Source organism: Talpa occidentalis, unplaced genomic scaffold, assembly GCF_014898055.3.
Source record: "Talpa occidentalis isolate TD23 unplaced genomic scaffold, MPIMG_talOcc4v2.1 talOcc4.4, whole genome shotgun sequence".
NCBI classification, from domain to species: Eukaryota; Metazoa; Chordata; class Mammalia; order Eulipotyphla; family Talpidae; genus Talpa; species Talpa occidentalis.
In genome coordinates this window covers 22,871,340-22,895,488 of record NW_023604295.1, presented here as the reverse complement: position 1 = coordinate 22,895,488, position 24,149 = coordinate 22,871,340, and the positions used below count along the sequence as shown (strand labels likewise).

Here is a 24,149-nt window from a genome sequence, read left to right as displayed (position 1 = left end):
TAAAGTAGAGTGTTCCACAGTGTTTTAATGTGAAAAGTCTTACATTCCAACATAGATTATATAAACCTTAAAGAAACAAAAATGATCTAAAGGGTCCTGCATTCATTACTAAGAAAGTACAGACAGTGAACAATATGCTGAGAGTTTCATTGGGAATTATGATTCACTAAAGTGCTGCAAAAGAAAATAAAGCAAACTTTAGCAGAAACATTAACATAAAAAGTATGTGTGTTTAACAGTGGGTACACAGCCTACAGATGAAACCCAAATCTCCCTTAATAAAATCCTCAAACACAAATTCTGCTAAGGCTGATACTGAAGGGAAGGTCTTATACATGGTAACCGAGGTCTTAAGCACAACTACCGTTTCTGAAGATTTAATTTCTCATTGAGAATCCTAGTAATTATGCTTGAAACACATAGGTCAGAGCAGACACATTCCAGAAAAATAAGAATATCATATACTTCTACTGAGCCTGTCCTTAATTGCCTCATAACACAAATGAGCCAAGATTACCAAATGGCAGGATACAATTTAAATGCACTGTGGCAACAACTAGTAGTCACCTAAATCCATTTCTTGCTCGCTTAACAGTAACAGAATTTTAGATGATTAAGTGGCAACCTCTACAGAAATGGCACTTCCCAAGTTTCCTTAGGTCATGTGGAGTCTGGTAACAAGATTTTAACCAATGAAATGTAAAAACTTTGGACCACTTGCTTAAAAGGAAACTGCTTGCTTTCTACTTCTGCTCTTTCTGCCTTTTCTTAACTAGAATGCAGACATGGCAATGACCCATATTTAATCTTGCAGACAATGACAATGTCCTAGAAGACTACAGAGTAACAAGATACAATGAACTTGGGACCGCTAACCCTGTGAAGCTAACTCCTTTGACAACCTGAACTCTGGACCATTGTGATACAAATGGATGATGTAGCTTTATTTAAGCCAATGTAAATGCTGTATTGTTTCATAATAGCAACTTTGCCTCTACAAACACACATTCAAACAGATACACACAAACACACACTAAAGATTGGGCAGTAGAGGTATTAAGAATAGTAATAACTGGAAGAGAAAAAAGGTATATGTATGTTTAGACACCAAGACATAAGGCTACATACAACTAAGAAATAAAGATAAGTACAAATTAATAAAAACAGAAAATAGAAAACAAATAAAATAAGTGACTGATATCTGAAACTTATTTTCTATGCTCAGAAAATTGATATAATGTTGGAAAAATAATTAGAATGAAAAATACAATGCAGTTCAGACACCTTGTTTATTAATTCAAATGATTACTTCTCAGAGCAGAAAAGCACAGTAATTCAAATATAATTAACTGTATTTTGGAAGCATTTAAATTCATTTAAACATTCAGTTGATTATATAACATTTTTTATATCTCACATTGATTAAATAGTGACAAATAACATTTTATGGAAAAAGATGGTGAAACTCATTCATAAATATGATTAAATATGTACTTTGTATTAGACAAATACTTGTGCTGAACCTGGGATATAGAGATGAATAAAAGACACTCTGTTTGGGAAAAAAATCACTAGAAAATTTCACTAATTTTATTAATATACAAAGATAAATTTTTTTTTAACATTTATCATTTACATTTTTTAGACAATATTTGCTTCCCCCCACCCCCTCAGATTGAGTCCCCCTAGAATTTCCTTCCCCAAGGCACCCATGCACCACCATCACAGTCCCCTGTGCTCCTCCCTCCCTCCTTCTGATCCCTCTCCCTCCTCCCCCCCTGCAGGATTTCTCTGATTTATAATTGCCTGTTTTTGTTTTGTTGTGTTTTGTACTGTTATTGTTTTTTTTTTTTTACACTGATGTCTTATTTGGTTCCCCTGTATTCCTGTTATAAGTGAAACCATCCGATATTTTTCTTTTTCCTTCTGGCTTATTTCACTGAGCATAATTCCTTCTAGCTCCATCCACGTTGCTGTGAATGGCATGAGTTTATCTTTTTGATGGCTGAATAATATTCCATTGTGTGTGTGTGTGTGTGTGTGTGTGTGTGTATATATATATATATATATATATATCACACAAAGATAAAAATTTTTAATGCAATTGTATTTAAATTTTTTTCCAGGCCTCCCTGGTGGCTCAAAGGATTAAGTCTCAGCACTATCAAGCTGTCAGCAGCCACTGCAGCAGTTCGATCCCCAGCCAAGGAGTTAACTCACATGACACAGCAAACTTCTCCTGTTTTGCTGGCTGCTCCCCTCAACAGTGTATTTCAGTCAATACACCTGTTCTGCTCCCCAGTCTGTCTCTGGTGAATCCTCTTACCCCCACTTCCACACCTCTGCCCACCACCCCACCTCTTGTATGCATAAATAAAATAAATCTTTAAAAGTTATATTTTCCGATATCAATTTCTTGAACAATTATTTTTAAAAGCACACACACAGAAAATCATAAATATATGCCCTTTCATTTAATACAAGAATGCTTCAATACAGTGATGTACATAAAAATGATTATCAAAATAAAAAATATACTAAAGTATAATGTAGGGCCTCCCTGGTGGCTCAAGAGGTTAAGCACAGCAGAGTGAAGCTATCCACAGCCTCTGCAGCATGAGTTCAATCCCTGGCCAGCCAGGGAGCAACCCACATGGCACAGCAGACCTCTCCTGTCTCACCCACTGTTCCCCTCAGCAGTGTATTTTATTTCAGTCAGTCTGCCTATTCTGCTCCCCACTCTGTTTCTAGTGAATCCTCTCACCCCCTACCCCCACACCTCTGGTCTGTACCCCAGTTCTTGTATACATAAATAAATCTTTTTTAAAATACATACTTTAAAATTATCAATACCATTTAATCATTAAAATATTATTCCTTAAGTAAGACATCAATGCTTCCTAGGCTTTAATAGAAACTATCTTCTTACTAAAGATTGTAAAATGCTTAAAACTAATGGCATAGTCACCAACTTCTTCCTTTCTATGATAGATACATGAAATATTTCCAATCATTACAAGAAGGAAAATTTGACAAACATTTTAGCATTTTATTAACATTTTTACCAGAAAGTAAATTATATCTTAAAGTGCTATTTGAAAATGACAATTATTCAATACAATGAAAAAACATATATTAATCTAACTCAACATTTACTTGCAATTTTGTCAAAACTCACTTTAATGCATGAAAATCCTAGAGCTTTTATATGAGATAAATTCTATCAAATGAAAACATAATTACAACAATTTCATTCATTGAAAAAATTTGTTTGAAGCTTACCAACTACCTACTGCTGATATGTGAAGCAGAAAAGAGTTTCTGTATTATATAAGGCAGTATAAATGGTTTAACAATAAGAATGCCCTTGCTCCCTGAAAAATGACAGAAATTACAATAACTAAGAAACAAGAGTAAAATGAATCTAACAAACTTTAAAGTGATCATTTCAGAATTTAACTTACGGGTACAATATTTGTACAATAAAATGTATTATTGTTTACCTTCAGTTGAAAAACTGTTATAAAGTTAAGAATTAAAAAGTAGAGTCTTGTGGGCCCCTCTGGTGATGCAAGGGGTTAAGACGCAACCTATGAAGCTGTCAGCAGCCTCCGCAGCAAGAGTCAGATGCCCTGCCTGCCAGGGAGCAGCCCACATGGCACAGCCGACCTCTCCTGACTCGCCCACTGCTCCGCTCAGCAGTGTACTTCGGTCAATCTGCCTGTTCTGTTCCCCACTCTGTCTCTGGTGAATCCTCTCACCCCCCACACCTCTGGTCTGAACCCCAGCTCTTGCACGCATAAATAAATCTTTAAAAAAAATGTAGAGTCTTGTATGCATTATTTCTTTAAATATAAAACTCTTTAAAAGGACTTAAATGGACTTTGACATTAGCCTATGTAATCACCCTACAAACTAAAGACAACAGAGTCTAAATCAAGAAAATAACAAATGTTAAAGCCAAGAAATATTGTAGGCCAGAAATAGATATACTTTGGAATCCTAATTTCTCCCACCAATATATATATCAGCTTCCCAATTACCAAATATACTTTCTAACTCCTAGTGATTACTTTTAAATGTAATTCTTACTCAGCTTTGCAGTTTTTAGTTAGCTTCTACTTCTTAAACAGGTTTTTAAGAGAGAAGAAAAATACAAAAAAGATAATCATTAGAGTAGCATTAAATTTACTTTTTAGTTTTCTCACAAAAAGAATTTTAGATATACCTACAAAATAAATATCCTTCACTTAACCTGTGGGCTTTATCCCCATCCAATTTGATAGCTTTTTTTTTTTTAAATGAATTAGTGTTAAGCAAAATTGTATCAGCTTATGTAATGTATTCACCTTTCAACTTGACTCAGAGTCTTCTTGTCAAGCATGGTTATAAAGGTCCTCATGTAGTTGATAGTTTTCATTATTCTTTTATCCTTTTCTCTCAGTGTTACAACAATGCTACTGTTTCCAGCTAGTGGAAGGCTTTTTACATAGTAAGACAAAAGCATACAAAGAAGACATAGTTGAGAACCATAAGCAGTCCTGCTGGTTCTTCCCTGTAGGAGATAATGTGCTATAATGCAGATTTTGCTTCACTCACTGCAGGATCTCACAAAACCTGCAAATCCCTCCCTGCAAACCCAGAACAAAACTGTATTTTCCTAAATGTCTCATCTATACAATTGTTTGTTTTATGTAGCATTCTTCTAAAGGTGACTCACTGAGCAAGTTATCTATCAGAGACTGAGCAACTACTTCTACTTTTAAATACTGCATGTTCCCATGACTAATTAAAGCCCAAGGATATATAAACTATTCACAATAGCTTTGTAATATGATAGAATGTGGACAATGAAGAAAATGGGATTGTTGAATTACCATTTTTATAAACTAGAGTCTACTAGCACCTCTATGTTATAAATCAATCAATTAAAAAGAAAACATTACAGTAAGATCTAAATTCTGTAGTACCCATCCTACTTCTAACTCTGAACAATGACTTGCACTTATTTTACTGAATTCCAAGAATAACACTTGTCCTAAGTAGTGCTTTTACTTTTTCTTACTTTCACTTCAAAAGTGTGCCCTGAGAGCTATTATCTCCTAATGCAAAGATGAACATAGAGACATTTACCTATCTGTCGGCACTGACTGGATCCTCTAAATCATCTCACACTTGTCAATTCTAAATCCAGATCTGTCTACAGCCATAGCACCCTGAATGAGTCTGATCTCATCTGAATCCAGCTCTAACTTTATTTTTTACATCAGTCATTTTTATATTGAAAATTATCTACAATACTGAGCGAAGATTTTTCTATTTCCTCTCAAGTTTTCACTGGTTTTCAAAGCACTTCTATATTTTTGTTCCTAAAAAAAACCCTACTGAAAGTTCCTAATACACACAATAATTATTTGCTAATATTTCAACAACTTATTATTAAACAAACTGTAAAAATTATAGACAGAGGAAATTTTAATTATTCCAACAGATCTGTGAAAACAAAATGAACATATATTTTGATTTGCATTGGAAAAATAGTGACAGCAACATTTCACTCAGTTATTCATTAAAGCTGTCTTTGTGTTGCGTTCTAAGGCTTTTGCAATAATGAATGATAAATGATCTAGTCAACATTCATTTATGGAAATAAGTAATAACATTTAAGAAGGAACACATAATGGAGAAATATTTTAAAACAAAAATCAGGGTTCAACTGGCAAACTAGTATTTTTCACATGTTTTTCATGTAAAACAAGGGTATTAAATTAATAGAATATTGAAATTTAGAGATGACTATAATGAAAACCTGAGAAAGAATAAATCATATTTTATTTAACAAATTCCTAAAATAATTTAAGTAGAATACACACATATATAATTTGTTATTTCCATCTAAAATTATACTTTAAATGAGATGTAAAATTCATCATATATAATAACAGGTAAGCTATCTATTGTAAGTAATTTTAGCATACCAGTATTATAAGAATAATAAACTCACAATACACACATGCATGCACCATACATAAGAGTATTTTCTTAGAAGTTCTGCAAAGTATATAAGGGAACTAAGATAGTCAAATGCTATCAAAAAGCATCTTATTAAATAAAAATGTAGACCCCGGTTTATTATCTAATTTTTTGACTATTTCCAGAAATAATTAAATTTCATTTCATTTCACAAAATAAATTACCAAGAAATTTGGGGAAAGGAATGTCAAGAAAACTTTCCTAAAGAAATATATATTGTTTTGAATAGCAATCTACTCTGCACAAAGTAGTGTTTTTTTCCCCACTATAAAGAAAAGAATGCTAAACCAGGTGAAAACCCACACAGCCACATCAAAGGATCTAAAGATCAAATATATTGTTCAATAATTTTGTCCACAACACTATCCATCTTTTCCTACAAAAGGATAAATTTTATTGAAAAGAATATAATTATTAAACTCAGATATGACCTGTATAGCCAATATAATACTGACAAACTGTTGTTGTACTCTTGAGATCAATAAAAATAAATTATACATAAAAAAATCAATAGTTAATTCATGCAGCCATCAGTATTAATATTGGTATAAAATACTTCATTTTCATACAACTAAAGCAAAATGCTTAATACTAGAAAAAAATAAACTACAGTGAATGAGCAGCATTTCATTCCTTACATTCTAATTAGCATCTTTCTATATATTCTCTCTAATTAATTATATTTATGACTCTTAAGCTGCATAAAATTCTCCTGTGAAGGCTCATGGTAACCTAATGAAAGGAACCATGTATATTTTGTTTTCGTACAATCACAATATATCCATCACAGCTAAGCTGAAGCTGTCATACCAGCTATTGAGAACTGGAAGTTTTTCACAAAGAAGAGGAAGAGAAAAATCCCAGAAGTTAGCACATAATACAGAGAATGAGCAAAAGAAATCTAATCTTAAATTAGTATTCAATAAGCTTACTAAGTTGATAAGGAAAGCCTCAAATAAAGAAGTGTTTTATCAAACAATTTAAATGCCCAACAATAGAAATAGATTTTAATATGACCAAGTCAATCTTGTACCATAAATTAGGTATTTTAAATGTTTTAGATATATATGTGGAAAAAGCAAAATGTTAAAATTTCTGATGTCTCAAAAATGAAAGAAAAAAATAGAGAAAAAAATGCCAAGGTTTTTACAGAATCTTTAGGGTTTTTCTATGTATGTCACCTGTAAATAGCAACAGATTTGAATAGGACATTTCTGGGTAGTAAATTATAGGTGATTTTTACTATATTCTTAATACATTCCTAGGCTTTCTGGATGTTTGCAATGATTCTGTATTACTTTGACCTTTAGAAAAAATGTTTGTTTTTCAAAGAAAATACTCTCTTAAATAATTTTATTTTGCTATTAGAAAATGTAACAATAGGTCTTAAACACATGACCTATAATACTTGAATCTTTTTTTTTAATTTATTTATTCATGCATCTGCCTGTGGTACAGGCAGATGTGTGGGAGGGTGAGAGGATTCACCAGAGACAGACTGGGGAACAGAACAGGCAGACTGAGACTTGAAACACACTGCCAAGGGGAGCAGCAGGCAAGACAGGAGAGGTCTGCCACACCATGTGGGTATCTCCCTGGCTGGCTGGGATCGAATCCATGCTGCAGAGGCTGTGGACAGCTTCACAGTGCTGCACTCAACTGCCTGTATCACCAAAGAGGCCCAACACTTGAATCTTTATAGCCAAAGTCTAGTAGGAATAAATGTGCATGTTTCCATTTTTTGCCATATTGTTTTTCTACAAGAACAAAAAAATGAATGCAATCACAAATTGATATTTGAATTCTTTTTCTTCCTGATCCAAGAAGGAAACACACAAAGGGCTTAAATTCCATGAAGAAAGAAAAAAAGCCAAAAATAGTTTGTATGTTTTACAGCATATGCTTGCTACCAGATGCCATACTTCTTAGTGTATTCTAGTGTATCCTCTTACTTTAAGAGGGTAGGGTATTTATAGGTATCATTGATGGGGGAGGGAAGAATTGTTTTGGGTTATGTTTTGTGTTTTCATATTGCTTTAACAGCATGCAAGCATGCATTTATATACCTTTAAAGTCAGATCATCTGTAAAGCAGGTTTCATTTTTAATCTTGGCAATGTTATGTTGCCAGAGATCCATTAACATGTTAAGGCAACTTTCCAAGAAATTAAATAATTCTTTCACATCACTTCATAATTACAGAGCATGAACAATATAGCATGCAGGTGGTTTTGAAAATATGAACAAAAGGCAAGATTGCTGTCATTACAAGTTCTAATACCAATTTGTAAAGCTTCAGTTGAATCCCATTTCAAAGACTGTATCCAAGTAAAGAACCTATTTTTGAAACTTACAGTGGTATACTTCATATGAGGATCCTAAACCAGCATTTTTAATTCCAATTTTGATGGTGAAGCACTCAGTGATTCTATAACTGGGCTAAAATTACCAAATGAATTCAACACAGATGCACAGAACTCCAAAATATGGTTAATATCAACTATGAGAAAATCAAATAAACAGCATTCATTTTCATTTTCCCTATTTTGCCACTATCCTCAAACTTGACATCTCCTCCAGTTTCAGATACAGCGGTCTCTTATCTCTCCCTTCCCAGGTATGGCTCAAGTCACTGAGTCACTGTAATGGCAGCAAGGAACACTACAGGGTCTCTATGATCAGGCAGACTGGGTAAAGGAGGAGTCCTGGATCCCTCAGTGGCTTTTGCAGGCTTTTATTGGGATTTACCAGGTACACAGCAGGCAGGGGTGCTGGGGGGCCAGGGGGCTGGCAGGCCTCCCAGCCCCCAACAAGTCTTCACTCTCTCTGGGCTCTCCAGCATTCTCTCCTGGCCTTTGCTTCAATGATTCTTTTTCGCTCCGCTCTTCTGCTCTTTTTCGCTTTGGCTCTTTCTCCTTCTGGTCTCTTGCACTCTGCTGGCATCCCGTCCCCGTGAGGCCATCCTTATAAGTCCAGTCTCTCAGGCCAGGTGTATCTACCTACATATGCCCACACTCTACTCCAGGTGCCCACCATCAGGCATGCATTCAGGACCACAGGGTTCCATCATCAATCCTAATGGTGGGAGGGCAGAAAAGCCTGATAATTTTACCTTACCCTACAGTCATCTACTAAGAAGTCTCATTTGAGCCTTTTCTCCCTCAGCTGCAATACAGATTCTGGAAGAGTATCTCCTATGCCTTCTGGACTTCATGAGCCCATAAAGTATCAATAACAAAACAAAATTATTTACACATAACCAGGTTGACACCAACTATTTGTCAAAATGTATTTCAAGATATAATTACATTTAAAAAGGAGGTGAAGAATTTTACCACATAATCCTTGCTTTCTCAGTTGTCAAAGATTAGTGGAAATGTTCTAAACATACTAGGTACCACTCCCTTATACAACCCCTTCCATCCAGCCTACCTCCTCTCTACTCTTGCCCATTACCTCAGGTCTTTCTCTGCCTTAGAAAAATGCTGCCTTGCAGCTAAGACCATCACTGAAGCCCCAAGAAACATAACAGAAGATTGAAGAAAATATTAACTAAATTAGGAAGCAACCCTAACAGCTTCACCAGAACATGAAACAATGGATGAAAAATTGTATCCACACATTTTAATAAAAAATAGGAAGACTGATATTTCTAACAACAAAAGTCCTTTGTTAAAAAACACCAACTTGTAAATTTAATAGCAGCAGAGATCTAGGTTGTAAGCCAGGACACCAATTTCTGTCCTACTTTGGTTATCATTTGAGTCAGAGCTATGTGAGTCTGAGCAAGTCATGTAACAATTCTTTATAAGTGAAAAGGGCTAAATGAGATGATCTCTTAAAAGTAACTTAAACCTCCATGAACATAAAAATCATGTTCTACAGAGAACAATCAAACATGAACATAGTATTACTGTATTCCAAAACTTCTAGTGGTTTATTAGTTTTAATTTATTTAGATATTTCCATGAAGGTTGTAATATGCTCCCAGTGAAGGACACATAAAATAAAGCTGTTACAGCAATGAGCTGATGTTGGAAAAATATAACACTTCAAGTTTACCAAGCTCACTTTTCATATTCACATGTTCAGTATCAAAAAACAAGACAAAGAATGTGCTGAAGATGGAGAGGGCATATCAAACTTTTGATAAGGCAAATTCTAAATAGCTGTTAAGCTAATGCTATCTAATATCAGTATCAAAACATCATCTCTCTAGTCTATTTAATTTTTCAATTTCTCTATGTTTTCCAATAGCTGTTTAATACAACGCTTGAACATCTTTTATACTCTCAAGCTTCTTTCTTCTTTCCTCACCAAATTCTTCTCCTACTTGCTTCAAATGTCTTTGTGGACTATGAGAAACAGACTTCCATTGTATGATCCCAGATTCATCTTCCTTCTCATCCCTGCCCCACTTACTTACCCACCCAAACACATTCTTTCTCTCTCAATCTCTCTCTTGTTGTGCTATCTTCCTTTGTAATCTTGCAAAGGGGAAAAATCTGGTCCTGTTTGATATTCTCAAACACTCTCAGAGAAAACAAATTGTCAATTTCTGTCTATTAACCTATCTTCTCTTTCGATGACACCAGTTTTGCTTATGCAGCAAAAAAGGCAGTAGGAAAAAAAAAAGATGAAGTTGTATCTTCAATCACAAATCCTATCTAATGTTAGCCCAGGCAACCTCTATGTACCTGCCAAGTCTAATTTTAGAGTATATTTAAGAGATTACAATCTAGTTGGGGAAGTGCATCTTTATATTGGTGGTAGAGGCAGAATTCAGGGTAGCTTTGGTTTGGGTGGCTACGTTGTAGCATATTATAGGGGACTTAATTTCAGTTATGAGGATAAATTAATTTAATGCATTTAATAAGCATAAACTAGGCACTGTAATGCTAGATGAGTATAGAGGCAAAGAAGAAGACATTATCTCCATGTGACAAACAGAACATGGGGGTAAAAATAAAGACTCATCGAAAATTATATTAATAAAGACAGTCAAATTACAAGAGAATACAATACCAAAACAGGGAGTATAACTGCTCTGGGGGTGGGGTGGATAGAAATTTACAAAAAGACTATTTTAACTCAGTCTTGTTGAACATACAGGCACTTGTCATATAGAGAAAAAGGGTGAAAGACATTCCAGAAAGGGTGCAATTAGGGAATTCTATCAAAATTATGTCCAGTAAGGCACAGGAGATGAAAGTGAGGTCAGATTACAATGGGCCTTGTTCAGTGGGCTAAGAAGCAAGGCACCACCAGAGATATTTAAGCAGAGGAGTGACAGTATTAGATGAGCAGATGTCGACAACTGTTGCTGGATGGTGACTTGTAAAATCTGTCGACTATCATCACAAGGAAACCCCCTCACTAACTTCAATGAAGACTTTCCTTTTAGAAAAAGTGTCCTTTGCCTGGGCTTGCCAAAGAACAGAGAACAAAATGGTTTCTTCCCGGCCAATATCTGATCTCACAAGGTATCCTTCCCTGAGACTGTAAAGAATGAGAAAATGGTGAAAAGGGAAGGAGAAAGAATAGTATTTATTATGTTGGATGCCATAGCGTATACTAGGTACTTCACATATATTACGGTCAGATTTACTATGCAAATTGCAATCTTTAACTTATAAGTAAAAAGATCTTAACTTCTGAGATAGGTGAGATCATTTCCATTTTAGCATGTAAAGGACAGAGGCCAACTGAGTTGCCAGTAATTACAAAGTAAAATAATGAGATGGAAAAAACAGGATCTAAACCCAGATTTGACTAACTCCAAAAATATTCAAGTATGTAGAATAATGTAGTTCCCCTACAAGCCACCTTAATTTATTCTTACAACAATCCTTGTATTGTGGTCTATTATTAATATCATGTTAAAGAAAGGAATAAATTAAATTCTAAAAGGTGGTCATAAGAATAATAAGTGGGTCAAAATGTGCAAGAGAAAAACGAGGCAGATATCCTAGTAGGGATTAAACTGCTCAAAGGTGAGCTACTAAAATACAGATTCCAAATTGTGAAGACCCTTCTTTAATCCTTCCATTAGCCTTAGCAGTGCATTAACTAGCAATGTTTAATCAGTTATGAAGCAATTTTTGTGTTTAAAATGAATAATTATGTAGACAAAATGTGAGTTGTAAAAATGGGTAAAAGATATCTTTCTCACTACCTCCAAAGACAAATCAAAAAAAAAAAAAAAACATGAGAAATAGAGCAATTCTTTAAATAATCAGAGATAGAGACAAGTATAATGGCAAGTTATTTTTACCAAACATTGATTTACAGGTTTTGTAACTACTTTGTCCTGAACACACTGATTTTTTTAATCATAAAAAAAATGCTTAGAAGTTCAAATTGAATACATTCTAGGAAAATGTCTAGATTATAATATAAACATAGAAGCAGCTATTATGTAGTTTTCTCCTTTCCTTAAAATTGAATCCTTGGTAACAATGAAATGAAAAATTACAAATTAGATTTTTATATTTGATACTGAGCAAAGAAGAGAACATCTGCTTTTGGATAGATGTATACCAGGAAGCACAGACATTCAGAGGAATGTTCTTCGTTAAGGGGAGAACCAGTGATACAATGATAATGAGTCACACGAATCTCACCAATTTCACTGTTTCTAATATTGGCAATAAAGTAAACCCCAGAATTCACACCAGCATTCCCCAAATGATGTTGATACAGAGGTAAGGACAGATGGAAACATACCAACTTATCTTTGGTAAAGGTAAAAACCAAGCCACTTTCTCTTTCTACATATACAATATCAATTTTTTTCACTAACTTGAAACATGTTCAATACTTAATAACTATTAAAATATTTTTCTTATTTTCATCCTGAGTGACATTAAGGATTTTGGAAGAAATCTGTATCATTTTCAACTGGTGGAAAAGAATAAAATCTATTTGAGGAGATAAACACGCTCTCTTACCCTTTCTATGTTCCCAACTCTCAAAGTTAGCAAAGTAAATGAAGAAAACAAAATAAATAGGTTTCCTGTTTTAACCTTGAAAAACTGATAAGGAACAAAATGAAAAAAAAATTTTCTGGACTTAATGTTTAAATATAACAATGGCAATATTATGAGTAACATTCAGATAACAGAGTAAAAACTGAGGAGACAGGAATTTTTTGTTTTATTCAGATAACATAAAAGAATAAAAAAGGGCTAAGAAAAGTAGTTACTGTTATTGAAGTTCAAAATTTCCAGTGTCTACAAAACTTATTTATTGCTTATGCAGCTACAATTTCCTATGTTCAAAATTCTAAATTTTCAAACAAATGATGCTAATAAAGTAATATTAGCTGTGAGAACTAAATATAAACTGTACCTTAACAATTCATTTACACTGTTCATGTGCCAGTACATAAGACTGAAATCCCAGACTATGACTGTTTGAAAATACTTCTGAGAAAATCTATTAGGAGAGATTTCTAAGTCTCATTATCTAAGATTTCTTAAATAATTATCGAAGAATAATTATCCTCATGTGATGTTGATCAAATAAAATAAAGTTTGTGACATTAACATCGTTGCTGTAGACATTAATACCTATTAAATCAAACGTGGCACAATGTCATTAAATAGCATTGTCAATAATGCTGACATGTTATTTTCCTCCAACTCTGAGTTCCACAGAAGATATAGGGTGCTTCAGACTTTCAGTAACATCCATTTTTATATTTGCTCCCACATTTTCTCTTTTAAGCATTGGTCAATTCTGATACATATAAGAATTAGCCATAAAAATGAACAAAACTACATGCCATCACCAGATCCCTGTCTTTAGGAATATTAATATCTAATCTTCCAAACCAAAAGTTTTTAAAGGTAACCTGGCTATGAGCTTTCAAAAACTTTTATGTTTATAAGTACAGTAACTGTCTAAGTTCTATGGCAGTCTAATAATTATATTTCTCTTATGGCGCCCAGAATACAAACTGATCTAGCATTTGTATAAAAGCATTTCAAAAATTAGAAGGAAAAAAGTAACTCCCAACTAATAAATACCCATGATTCTTTCAGAATAGCTTTTGCAGGATGCTGTAAGGGGATCTTTGTGGTATGAAATATTTCTGTGTCTTACTGTGGCGGTAAATGCATGAATCTACACAGACCTATACACTCACATTGTACAATGTTGACTCCACATTTTGATATTACACTAATTATATAAAATGCAACCAATAGGAAAGACTGAGTAAAGAGAACACAGGGCCTTTATGTATAGCCTTTTCATATCCCTGTATATCTATAACTTCAAAATAAAAAGTAAAAGAAAGGGGAAAGCATCTCACATAAATCTTAGTATCTTAATGCCAGAGATATAAGAGGGAAATAGAAAGTGGGAAGGGGAACATTCTTAGTGTGGGTAAAAACCAGGAAAGCGAATAACAGCAAAGTAGATGAAAAATACTAATAATCTGAGTGTTTGATGGTACATAATAAGCTTATACTAAAAATGATATGGCTATCACAAACTACCTACCTGTATGCCAATCTATTCCTCATCCTGAGGTCTGAAAATATATAATACATATTTTGGTGACGTACTGCAATCAAGAAATTATTTAGAAGTCTTGAATTATTTTAAAAATTATTTATTTTACATTGGATGTCACATTGCTTTATGCCTTTAAATATCTGCCAGTTAAATTCCTTAATTATTTCCTCAAAAAATTGTTTTTAGCTAATTATAGTTCAAGAAGACAGTCATGTTAACAAGAAGACAGTCATGTGGCTTAAAGCCTTCCAACAGAGCTCGCAGAGGCCCAACTGGAGAATCATCTCTTTCTCTCCAGCTCCAAGATAGTAACTCTTAAGTCATCTAGGCAGGCCTATTCTGAGGTAGCCTCTAGACTCTTGGTGATTAGGCTATCTTGGGGAAAATTCTTAAAAGTGGAATAACTATAACACTCTATGATCTCAACTATGACTTATCAGAAAAAGGCTTATTCTAGGAACCATATATCTCCTATAAACAGAGTCTCCCTGAGAAATATTATTCACACATTATCTCTTCTCAACAAGAAGGAGTAAAGTCTTGAAGCAATTTTTACAAACACACACATATGAAAGTAGGTTTCCTGCATAATGAGCAGTCATCTTCCATTAAAGTACCTGATTCTTAGTTTTAAAGTTTTCTGGGAATTTAGCAAAATTAAATTTAGGGAAATAGTCCAAAACTTTAAGGACTCTAAGTTATTCCCAGTCCGATTTACAACACTGAGAAGGTCAGATAAAGGATGCTTTTATCACCTAAATGTAATTAAAAATTTCAAGCTGACTTCTATAGCCAGCATTTCAAAAAGTGTTACAGAGCACCAGAAGGTGTTTACATTAGTTTGAACACACTCTGAGAGTTCTGAAACCTAGCAGGAATGCATTTTAGGTTTGGTTAAAAAAACCTGAAAGGCCCCTTTGGGAACTGACCAGAATGTAAGTGTGTCTTAGACCCAGGAAATGCCCCAAGAATTTGTCAAATTACTGAGTAGTGTGTTAAAATGCAAATGAAGGGTGAGGAAAAATTTCTACTGTTTATAGAAAGAGTATGATTTGTTTTAAAGTGTTTCTGCTTTGTGGTTTTCTTCTACCTTTTCAGTATAAAAAAGATAAGGAGACCCAAAGTACATTTAAGAATACGTTATTTCAGGCTATTGTGTCACCAACGGTGATTGGACTCAGTGCACAGGTGCACAGTCTATGCAGAGTTATAAATTTACCAATATATGAGGCTAGACTAACAAAGTCAAGCCATAAAAATGAAGTTCATGAATAACCTTACATTCCAAGTTTGTAAAAAAGCCAGAAGTCTCTTGTAATATAGAAGACATTCATAGTATCACATGCAATGGAAATAACTCAAAAATACAGAATTTGCATTGCATGCTTTTAAAGGGTTCTTGGATTCTTGAAAGTTTTTCACAACTAAATATCCCTAAAAATATATCTGTAACATTCTTATCAAATCATATGGTGGTAATACTGAGATTAAAAAATCCCATTATGATTAAAATGAAATTTTTAAAAAAATATACTATATTTCAAAAGAAGTTATGGAAAAATCATGCTGAGGTAAAAATACTAGATTTCAATGCAAACTAAATCACCATTTTTATCAAAAAAGCTCAGATCAAAATGTCAAAACAATTAAATTACAATTTTGTCTGACATGAATATCCCATCTAACAGTATAAAACAGACAATCCATACTATCTGTTTTAAACTGGCAAATAAATTGAGCAATGAATAAAATTTTGTTAACAAAAATATGAGAAACACTACCATATTAGTGGTCAAAGGAATTCATTAAGCTCACCTCCCATATATGTTCTGAACACAAAAAACCATCCCTCACACAAATACAAAAACACACAAATAGGGGCCTCCCTGGTGGCACAAGGGGTTAAGCACAGCACTTCGAAGTAATCCACAGCCTCTGCAGCATGAGTTCGATCCCCGGCCAGCCAGGGAACAACCTACATGGCACAGCACATCTCTCCTGTCTTGCTCGCTGCTCCCCTCTGCAGTGTATTTGGTCCATCTGCCTGTTCTATTCCCCACTCTATCTCTGGTGAATCCTCTCAACCCCCACACCTCAGGTCTGTACCCCAGTTTCTTGTACGCATAAATAAATCTTCAAAAACACACACACACACACACAAACACAAGGACAGATATTCAATTCCCAATATACCATATATGTCACATACAAAAATAAATCACATCAGTTTTATAGATATATCATATGGCATGATGATAGTTATGTGTATACCTATCCATATTGTGTTTGTGTGTGTGGAGAGGAAAAGGAGTTTAAAATTTGCCTTAACAAATCTAGTTATTCCATGTTGTTATCTATTTATTTGACTGTACCATATTAAAAATTATAGTTTTGAATTGTGGAAAGCCTTAAGGTGATCGTAAGCTATCTCCTTGCTTTTAATATTAAAAAAAAAAAGGAGGCCAGAGGGTCAGAGAAGACATGGACACAAAAGTTGGCAGTGAACAAAACTGGGACTAAATTTCTGGACCTCTAACACCCAATCCTTTGTACTTAGCACTCACGTAATATACTCAGAAGATGGACTTGTGAACTGCTGAAAACTGGTTAATATTGTCAGAAGAAATATTAATGGTCCCAGTGGCCTACTTTGAAATCTCCACTAAGGTTTCATGAAAAAATGATAATGTACTAGAATTTTCTATCCAGGCATATTTGTATTTCATATATTGTTCAACTGTAAGGTATATTCAGGATTAGTCACATCTTAAAGTTTTTACATCTATAAACACAATATTTAAGACTTTAAGAGTGAATCATTGATTTATGAATTGATTTTCATTCTCTGATTGAACAAATTTCTCCACAGATATTTTTTCTATGTCTCTAAAGAGACAAAGAGAGTATTCTAATTAAAAATACAGATGCTGAAACAAGACAGCCCTGCTCCATGACATTACTTTGTAACACTGAGCAAATTATTTACCCACTTTATGTCACAGTTTCATTTGCAGAAATAATAGAACCTACCAGATGGAGTTTTGGTGCTGATTAAACAAGTTAGTACATATACACAATTTCAAAAATGCTGGCTCTTTGCGAAAGCTCAAAAAATATCATTTATTACTAATTTATAGTCCACTAGTACAGAACATTGTTAATAAATCAATATATTGGACATAAAAGAATCTTAGAGGTAATGTAGAAGAGGAATTGGCAAGCATTCTGGAAAAGACCAAGCAACAAATATTTTAAAGTTCTCTAGCCACACTACCTCTGTCTCAACTAGTCAACTCTATAGTTTGTGACAAATGTAGACAAAGACAATCAACTGAGAAATGCAGTTGTGTTTCACTAAAACTTTACTTACAAAAACAGGCACCAGGGAGGATGTGGCCTGAGGGCCTTAACTGTATACAGCCCTTTACTGTTTGTTTAATAACAATCATATTCTACAGTGAAAGTAAATTGAGTAATAGAAAGCTACCCAAAAAGTCATAGGTAGGTACAGAACTAGAACTGAGAACTCTACAATTCAGTTCAATGTTCTACATCTCCATATAGAAGAAGCTTCCTGAAGTTTTCCTATTCTGACATATAAAAGAAACAATCTCTCCCTTTTCTATTCTCTAACAATATACAAGATCAGCAGAAAATTGATAGATTGTGAAGGCTGATGCAGAAAATTGATAAATTATGAAGGGTGATGAGTACATTGGGGCTCATTTTACTATTCTATTTCTGTTTGTCAGATAATTTCCGTAATAAAAAAAGTTGGAAAAAAACACTCTCAAAGCACTCAGTACTCTTCATAAGGCATTTATCAATTCTGTCAGAATATGTGTGTGCATTCAGTTCTTCTTTTCTCTATTACAAATGGTAAATTGAGGGCAAGCATGAGGTTATTTGCATCTTGGTATCACTAGTCCCACAAAGGACTTACATAAAATCCTGTTTTATGATTAGAACCCAACGAACAAAAGGTCTTTAAATAAGTGAATGAAAATCATCTCAAACAAGGTACTATTTCCTATTCCAATAATTTCCTCCATCTTGCCAAACTTCAATATCTATGCACAATGTTATCAAAATAAGTAAGCTCTCCACACATTATGCTGCCAATTCAGTCTCTGTTGTTGGACATTTTCAAAGTCCAACCTGATACCTATTGCTAGCTAACATCTTTCCAGTTCTAACAGCATCTCCATAAGCAGTTGCACCACCAGCAATAAGCACCACCAAGTTTTCGATCAGATCACACCTGATTTAAAAAGAAAAGTATGTCTCTGTCATGATGGTAATATTCTAAGAACTTTACAGTAGTTAGTACACGAGGGAAGATTCAGTGTTTTTACTCTCCATATCATATAGTCTTTCCCAGATTTCACAGTACCATTTGATCTTGCTTACTTTATTTCTTCCTTTGCCTCTAGCTAAATTTAATTTTATGATCTCAACTATCTTTCCAAGTTTTGCCCCAAGTAGAAATTTCCTCTCTTCTTTTCTCAACAAAACACAAAGTACTTTGCTTCAAGAAAGTCTCAGAATTTCAACGTATTCTTTCATGGAATGTATCCCTGACCCAATGGGAAAAAAGATAACGTCTCATACAAATTTCTCACATGTCACAGCTGTCGGCCCCTTACAATAAGAAAAAAGTTATACAAAGAGAACATCCAGACACCTGTTCCTGCCTCGATGCACATACACCCTACGCCCTTCATCACCCTTACTACATTTAAATGAATAGCCCATCAGATAATCCCTCTTGTTTCCTCTCTATCTACTTAACACTGTTCCACTCTTTATTGCATCATCAATTTTTCATTTCTACTGGCTCTTCCACATTACTGTAACAGCATACAATGGTTTTGCACATCATTAAAACTCACCTTATATCAGTCTTCCAACTAAACCTCCACAAAGGTCATCAGTTATTTCCTTTGCTAAACAAATTCTCAACCATCATCTTTAAAAGAGATGATTCCACATTCTCCAGCACTTTACTTACCAAGTATACAGCTCTCTTCATCAGAATATTTTGCTGATTGCTCCTTACCTCACATTGTTGGAGTGTCCCCAAGGCTCAGTCCTTGATCCTCTTCAGTTTTCTAACCCCACATATTTTTGATGAATTTACCCAATTCCTTTTCTTTTAAGACCCGTTTTATGCTGTTTCCTAAATGAATAGCTTTCAGCTGGCCTTCCTTCAAAATTCCTGGTTAATGTTTCCACTAAAACACATCTAATCCTTAATTCAAAGCCAACTTCTTAATCCTTACTACCACATCATTCTCTTCCTTTCTTCCCTATCTCAGTAGATAAAGACTGTCTTTACAATTGTTTCAGCAACTAATTCTCCTTAATTTTTTTTTTTTTTTTTTGCTTTCACACTATCTAATCTGTCACCAGATCCTAAAATGGATTGTACTACAAGAAGATGGACTGTGGCCTCAAAATATAATTAGAATCTTAACTTTTTACCACCTCCACTGTCATCTGGTACATGGATTATTAAAATAGCCTCACTGGTACCCCCACTGTCTATTCTCAGCACAGCAGCCAGAAAAACAAAGTTAAACAATTCTGTTAGCCAGCTCTGATCACAATGTCCCAAAAGCTTCCCAGATTTCTTCAAGTAAACAAAATCAAACATGGTGACCTGAGATAGGCAGCCTGAGGGTCTTAGTAACAACCTTTTGCTCAGTTCCTGGTATGCAACTTAGTGCCTGGCATGAATCTTGATTCATGTTAGACCATCTACCGCCATGACTCAGAAAGGACCTAGGAGGTCCCAAGACTACTGACCCTTTGCTCACTCCTTGGTATGCAGCTATATAACTCACTTCTTGGTATATAGCCACGTCATAGCTGACAATGTTCAGGTGCTAAAGCAAAGCCATCCAGAACCTTGTAGAAACTTAAAGTATATATAAGCCCTGACTTCTTACAGATGGAGCTTAGCCTTTGGATGAGAATCCACTAAGTCAGCACTGGTGCAATAAACCTGCTTCTTTGTTAGCCCTGGTATCTAAGTTTTCCTGCTGCCATATAACAGCTGCTAGTCATTACAATCACTTACTTAACAACTTAGTACTATGTAGCACCTATCATATTTAAAACCACATACCCTAGTTCCATTCTTCACTCCACCCACACTGGCTTTTTTTGCTGATTTTGAACACCCAGCATGCACCACGCACCCGGAAAGCTCTTATCCCAAAGATCACATGGCTCACTCTCACCTGATTCAAGCAGACTGAAATGTCACCTTCTCTTGAAGCCTTTCTTTATAGTCCTATTTTAAACTACTAAAGAAACATACACACACACACACCCTTTCTTATTTGGTTTCTCCACAGCACTTATAGTATGAATTTTTTAATATTTATGACCTATTCTATATATATATATTATTTTATATTGGCTACATATTATATATATATTTTATTTATTAGATGTCATATACACTACTTATATATGTGATATATAATATACATTCTGCCTCTGCCAGGATGTATATTCTAAGAAGGTAGTGCTTTATTTACTCCAATGACGACAACAATGCTTGGCAGGTAGTAAGCGCTCAATAAATACTTGCAGACTACGTGAATACAAAATATTGAGCTCTCTTCCTAGAGCTGATAATGCTTCAAGTAAACAATAAAGAAATGAAGTAAATAAACGATCACTTCATTCTCATTGGTCCTATAGTAAAAGTGTGTATAATACTCTTTGCATGGCACCAGGAATACATTAGATTACCCGCCTGCAGAGAAGTTACTTTTACATTTCCCAGAATACTTGATAGCTGCGATTACTGGTGATAGCAAAGGCAGAAAAAACTCTGAATAGTTTGATATGAAAGTATTCTTGAAAAAATCCCTCTTCCTGTTAGGAAAAAAAAAGGAATGGAGAAAATTCTACTCAAACATCAAAGGCCAGTTTAAAACCCATTCTCCACCTACACAGAAAAGCTTGAGCTCCTATCCCAGCGCTCACCACGGCCCCAGGTGGACACGGAGTCTCTGGAGGACAGGGGTTGAGTCTCTCTTCTCCCTTCACCTGTCTCCAGCTATTCATGCTGGCATTCACAGACCTGTTTGCTGCACTGAACTAAATGCACTGAACACCACAGGAAACTTGAAATAACTGTCCATGTGTCTCAAGATGCAGTCCATCCAGAGTAGCAGCAGCAAGATCTGCTTTAAGGTCAGTTTCAAATAAACCTGTGCCCTCTGCTCTGCATGGCTAATCGAAGCAGCCCATGCACCTGAATAACTCAGTCACATGGTGACCTGAGATAAGCAGCCTGGGGATTAGCAACAACCTTTTGTTACAGGTCCAGGAACCACATTCCTCCGCCCTCAGGATGCACAAACGATAGTACGCAAACACCAACCACTAAGGACGACAGAAAAGTAACGGAAAGCGTGTGTGTGCTTATTACTCGAACGGTGAGGGACAACAGAATGCCAGACACCAAAGATGAGCTACCCAAGAAAGATGGAAAATCGACAGGGGGTAAAATAATAATAATAATAATAATAATAATAATAATAATAATAATAATAATAATCAATAAAGCATGTGGGCAAAGCTGGGCTGGAGGCCAGAGGATGGAGAGCTCTGCAGAAGGACCCTTCAGGGCAAAGGCGGTCGGAAGCCAGAACACTAGGGTCGAAATCAGGGCGGGCGCTCATCTCAGGCTGCTCTTGCAACAGTTTCCTAAACTTCTGGAGAAAGTTCTGGGCGTCCCTGCAGCCGCACTCCAGCGCCCTGCGCGCCAGCCCGCAGCCCCGCAGCCGGCGCCCGCCTCTGCCCCGCGCCCCGCGCCCCTCCGGGCGCCGGCGAGCGCGCGCGTCCGCGTCGGGGGGCGCCCTCGGGGGGCCGCGGGGCTCGGCTCTCAGACCTCCGGCCCCTCGGGCCGGGATGGGGGCGCCCCCGGCCAGGGCGCGTCCCGGGGTGCCCGGCGCCCCGCCCCCTCGAGGTGGCGCCCGTCCGCGCGCCCCGGGACCCGCGCCGGGGTGCGGTCCGCGCCAGGGGGCGGGAGGGCGGCCCCGACGGCTCGGGGTTGTGGGGGGCCGCGCCGCCTCGGAGCGCCGAGCTGCTCGCGGCGAAACTTCAGAAAAGCGAAGGACTCGGATTACCTGAGGGCGCGGGCGCGGCGCGGGCTCGTCTGCGGTACGGCTGCCGGCGCCGGCCGGTTTTCAGCAGCCGTAAAGCGGGAGGAGCGCGCGAGCCCTCGCCCCCGAGCCGCGGCCCCGGCGCCTCCGCGCCCGCGTCAGCCGCTTGGCAGGGAGCGGGCTGGGCTGAGTCATAATGAAAGACACGTTTGCCGGGAAAAGTGGGAACCCCGGCCTCGAGGAACCCTGTTCCACGACGGGAGCCTCGGACATGGGAAGGGTGGTGTTTTCTTTCCGGGCGCAAAGCTGGAAAACGTGCCCCATGGGGAACTGATAGGAGCTTCCTTTAATATTTGCATTCATTTTCCAGAATTCTTTGCATCTAATGAAAGTCTTTACCTGGTTGCTGTACTGTATGTAAAAGCTCAATAAAAGCTTGAGCAAGCCAAAAAAAAAAAAAATAAATAATAATGCAAAATATAATGAAAGTCTCTAAGGATGCAGATGGCTGGGGATAATGCTCTGTCACTTGCAGCTGCAGGATTTTATGCAGGGACTTGAATTCTGGCCTTTGTTTCTTATCCGTCCAAGGAAATAAAGGTAGCTCCCTCAAGAGAATGCTGGGAGGGAAATTGCCATCAAGTCTGCACTTTGCATTCCCTGTTGTGATGATTTTAAAATAAAGGGATAAGTGAGCCTCGATGGACAACATTAAATGGAGGGAAACAAAAATAAAGCAAGGTTGTTGTTTTTTTTCTTTTCTTCCCAACAAGGGTAAATTATACAAGTGTTCCAATGGGGGTTAGGAAATTGGGGCCTCAAAGGAACAACTGAGGCAAAGAGATGTAGCTGGGATAGAAAAAAAAAAATAGGAGAAACAAAATGTCTCAGTAGTCAAAAAGCTGAAGCATCATGGGGGTAGGGAGAGGAGTGTGTTTACTCGATATTTCGAAAATCATGACAAACTCCCTCTGCTGAGGGAAATTTAAAAAAAAAAAAAAAAAGCAGATAAACAACTGTCTAAAAATGAGCCCCAAATGAGGAGTCTTCGCTCCAATGAATGAGATTTGGCAGTTCTGCAAAATGAGAAAATTCTTCCCTGTACTGCATTTTAGGAGGTTGAGTCATCAAACCCATAGCAAAAATTAGTGGGTTGGATTCCTGAAAGGCATGCCAGATGGATGCATTCTGCTTAGTTTAATAACTGTATGATGTTCCCTCTGTACTGTCAATTTTGGAAGAAAGGAATCTGAATAAGGATTTGAGAAATGAAATAGAAATAAAAGCCAAACTAATTACTTATTATACGAGTATCCACCCACAATGAGCATACAGTTAAGATTCCAAAACATGTAGCCATTTCTCCCACTTTGGGTCTTTTCCCCTTTTCTTTTAATGTATTTTTAATCTGCTTTTATTGTATTGTTTTTATAAAATAGAACTGCCTAAGGGAAAGGTGGCTTTAATT

The 24,149-nt window shown here is 36.2% G+C and overlaps 1 protein-coding gene across 1 annotated transcript in view; it reads right to left on the bottom strand.

The window, feature by feature from the left end:
* Positions 1–22,747, bottom strand: part of NAALADL2 (N-acetylated alpha-linked acidic dipeptidase like 2) — a 1,155,955-nt gene extending 1,133,208 nt beyond the window's left edge. The window contains exon 1 of the mRNA XM_054700373.1: positions 22,706–22,747. The gene's annotated coding sequence lies outside the window, so the exon portion shown is untranslated. The remainder of the gene's footprint in view (positions 1–22,705) is intronic.
* Between the last annotated feature and the right edge of the window lie 1,402 nt (positions 22,748–24,149).